This window comes from Etheostoma spectabile, chromosome 15 (assembly GCF_008692095.1).
Source record: "Etheostoma spectabile isolate EspeVRDwgs_2016 chromosome 15, UIUC_Espe_1.0, whole genome shotgun sequence".
Lineage (NCBI taxonomy): Eukaryota > Metazoa > Chordata > Actinopteri > Perciformes > Percidae > Etheostoma > Etheostoma spectabile.
This window is the reverse complement of record NC_045747.1, coordinates 35,037,902-35,042,248: the sequence shown is the minus strand read 5'-3', so window position 1 is coordinate 35,042,248 and position 4,347 is coordinate 35,037,902.

Sequence of the window (4,347 nt, the reverse complement as noted above, 5' to 3'; positions counted from 1 at the left end):
CACATTGAAATGTCCTTATTTTTGAATGAAAAGCCCTGTACCTTTCAATGAAGATAACTTTAAACTAGTCTTAACTTTGAAAATACCTCAGACATTGCTAATGTGGTAAAGCCTATTCTAGCTGCAAATGTCTGGTGTTTGGTGCAATATCTACATAGGTGTATAGAGGCCATTTCCAGCAACTATCACTCCAGGTTCTAATGGTACAATGGGTTTGCTCATTGCTCAGAAGGCTAATTGATGATTAGAAAACCCTTGTGCAATCTGTTCACACTATGAAACCGTTAGGTTGTTACAGAACGACAAATTGACCTTCCTTTGAGCGATTGAGTTTCTGGCATCACATTGTGTGCAATTAAACCTCAAAATGCCAGAAAAAGAAACTTTCATCTGAAACTCTACAGTCTATCTTGTCCTTAGAATGAAGGCTATTCCATGCGAGACTTGCTAAGAAATTGAAGATTTCCTACAACGGTGTACTACTCCCTTCAGAGGACAGCACAAACAGGCTCAACCAGAGTAAAAGAAGTGGGAGGCTGCGTTGCACAACTGAGCAGAGAATAAGTACATTAGAGTCTCTAGTTTGAGAAACAGACACCTCACAGGTCCCCAACTGGCGTCTTCATTAAATAGTACCCCAAACACCAGTGCAACATCTACAGTGAAGAGGCGGCTGCGGGATTCTGGGCTTCAGGGCAAATGGCAAAGAAAAAGCCATATCTGAGACTGGCCATAAAATAAAATATTAGAATGGGAAAAGAACACAGACATTGGACAGGAAGACTGAAAAAGTGTTGTGACGGATGAATCCAGTTTGAGTGTTGGATCACAAAGAGAACGTTTGTGAGACGCAAACCATGAAAGATGCTGGAAGAATGCCTGACGCCATCTGTTAAGATGGTGAGTAATATGATGGTCTGGGGTTGCTTTGTGTGCTTGTAAGGTGGAGATTGTACAGGGTAAAAGGGATTCTGAATAGAAGCTATCACTCCATTTTGCAACGCCATGCCATACCCAGTGGACAGCGCTTGATTGGAGCCAATTTCATCCTACAACAGGACAATGACCCTAAACACACCTCACAATTGTGCAAGAACTATTTAGACGAAGCAGGCAGCTGGTATTCTATTGGTGATGGAGGCCAGCGCCAGTCACCAGATCTGAACCCATTGACTGTTGTGGGAGCAGCTTGACCGTATGGTACGCAAGAAGTGCCCATCCACCAATCCACTTTGTGGAGCTGCTTCTGGAAGCGTGGGTGGCAATTTCTCCAGATTACCTCACAAATTAACAGCTAGAATGCCAAAGGTCTGCAATGCTGTAATTGCTGCAAATGGAGGATTCTTTGACAAAAGCAAAGTTTGATGTAAAAAAAGTCTTATTTCAAGTACAAATCATTATTTCTAACCTTGTCAATGTCTTGACTCTATTTTCTATTCATTTCACTTTAGATTTGTCGGACCTTGTTTCTTTTTCCTGGATGTTCCTTTGCTTCTAGGGGGGAGCAGTGTGTTCCTTTGACTGTTACGAAACTGTTAGATGCTTAAACAGGTCATTGGTCTTGTAGAAGATGTCCGGCTGCTAGTTTTCTATCTATCGCAATAACATGGGTGTAATATTCAAATGACTTCCAATGACAAGATGGTGCTCACCCCCGCCAATGGACTTGGCCCCACCCATAAACTATTTTCCATTAGAGAAAAATCCGGGACAAGAGCAAAAAAATTTAATTCGAGAGCAAATCCCTTCGTTTTTGGTGGAGAGATTACTTTTTTTCACGAACTGATAGCAAAACTAATATATTTGAAGTTACAAAAAGTAATTGTGATGATTATTTTTTGCTATTGGTGGTGACAACTTTTTTCTCTCAATATTTTTTTTTCTCTCATAAAATGCTTTTTTTCGTATCAGTGTGATAACTTTATCTGACAAAACATTTTTTTTCTCTCTCTCAGATGCTTTTTGCGCATGTAATAAAGACACAAGTCTACTCCATAATAGTCCTTCACCAATCACCCAATGATCCGGTGACTTAGCCCACGCGGCAACATTGGGTTTGGTACGCTTGGGGGCCGCTTGTTGGTTAAATGTAAACAAGAAGCTGCTTGGTGTGTCTTATTTCCAGTCCTGGTTAAACCCGCCAGTAGATACCCGTCAGAGTGGGGCGGTGGCTTTAACCTTCTAGTCAAGAGAGGACACAGTCCTACTTGTTAAAAAAAAAACTGTTCTTAAATCCCCTTTTCCGCTGTTCGGCATGGACTTTAACAGAGTTAAACATAGGTGGGACTAAGTCTTTTTTATTTTAAATTTTATGATTGCGGTTTTCTTAGTTTTTTTTCTCTCAAAGTCATCAACTCCTTTGTCACAGCCTGTAGCCATAATAACACGGCTGCACTCAATTCAGGTCATTCCTATAGCCTCTTTTCCTGTCAAAATGCCGTCACGCAGTAATAGGTAGGCCATTAGTTATAACAGTGAAAAAAAGAACCCATATTTACCATGAGGTTCTACATTCAATGTCACAGTAATGTACAGAAGTAATTGTTTTTCTCCTTGTGTGTGTCTTGCGTTGTCTTTATTATGTTCCTCTCCTTCTGTTTGGCTGTCTGCAGTGCACGTGGACCGTGCAATTCCATAGCGTCCAGCAGACGCCTCGTTTAGCTCCTCTCACCTACGTATCTGTCATGTGCCAATGTTAGAGGGTTTTTGCAACCCAACTTGTGTAGTGGTGGTGGCACTTAATGGTTTCGTTGATTTGGTTGAAATTAAAATGTACATAAGACGTCTACACTACCTTCAAAAAGTTTGGGTCACATTGAAATGTCTTATTTTTGGAATGAAAAGCCCTGGTACTTTTCAAATGAATATACTTTAACTAGTCTTAAATTTGAAAATACCTCAGACATTGCTAATGTGGTAAATTGCCTATTCTCAGCTGCAAATGTCTGGTGTTTTGGTGCAATATCTACATTGTAAGAGGGCCCTTTCCAGCAACTTCACTCCATGGGTTCTTAAGTGGTACAATGGGTTTGCTCATTGCTCAGAAGGCTAATTGATGATTAGAAAACGCCTTGTGGCATCCTGTGTCACACTATGAAACCGTATAGGTTGTTACAGACCGACAAATTGACCTTTTCCTTTGAGCAGATTGATTTCTGGCAGTCACATTGTTGTGCAATTAAACTCTCAAAATATGCCAGAAAAAGATAACTTTCATCTAACTCTACATCTATGCTTGTCCTTAAATTGGGCTATTCACATGCGAGACCATTGCTACCAGAATTGAAGATTTCCTACAACTGTGTGTCCTACTATTACTCCCTTCAGAGACAGCACAAACAGGCTCGAACGCAGAGTACAAAGAAGTGGAGGCTGCGGTTGCACAACTGAGCAGAGAATAAGTACATTAGAGTCCCTCTAGTGAAAACAGACACCTCACAGGTCCCGCAACTCTGGCCGTCCTTCATTAAATGTACCACCCTCAACACCAGTGACAACATCTACATGAAGAGGGGGCGGCTGCGGGATTCTGGGCTCAGGGCATAATGGCAAAGAAAAGCCATATTCTGGACTGGCCACTTAAAATAAAATATTCAGAATGGAAAAGAACACGAACATTGACTAGGAGGAGACTGTAACAAACGTGTTGTGGACGGATGAAATCCAAGTTTGAGGTGTTGGATCATAACAAAGAGAACGTTGTGAACCGATAACCACGATGAGACAGCTATGCTGGAAGAATGCCTGACCCATCTGTTAAGCATTGTGGTGTATTAAGTATGAGGTCTGGGGGTTGCTTTGTGTGCTTGGAAGTGGAGATTGTTACAGGCTTGAAAGGTGATTCTGAATAGAGATAGGCTATCACTCCAGTTTTGGCCCACGCCATTGCCTCCCATGTACATCGCTTGATTGAGCCAAATTTCATCCTACACAGGACATGACCCTAAGCACACCCACAATTGTGCAGAACTATTTAGACGCATAGCGGCAGCTGGTATCTATTGGTGATGGTCGGTGTCCCCCAGTCACAGATCTGAACCCCATTGACTGTTGTTGGGAGCAGCAGTACCGATTGTACCAAGAAGTTGCCCATCCCACCAATCCAACTTGTGTGGACTGTCTTGCTGGAACGTGGGTTGGCCAATTTCTCCAATTACCTCACAAATTACAGCTAGAAGGCCCAAAAGGTCTGCAATGCTGTAATTGCTCAAATGGAGGATTCTTGACAAAGCAAAGTTGATGTAAAAAAGTCTTATTTCAAGGACAATCATTATTCTAAACCTTGTCCTGTCTTGAGACTCTATTTCTATTCATTTCCACGTATGGTGTAAATAAGTGTGACGTTTC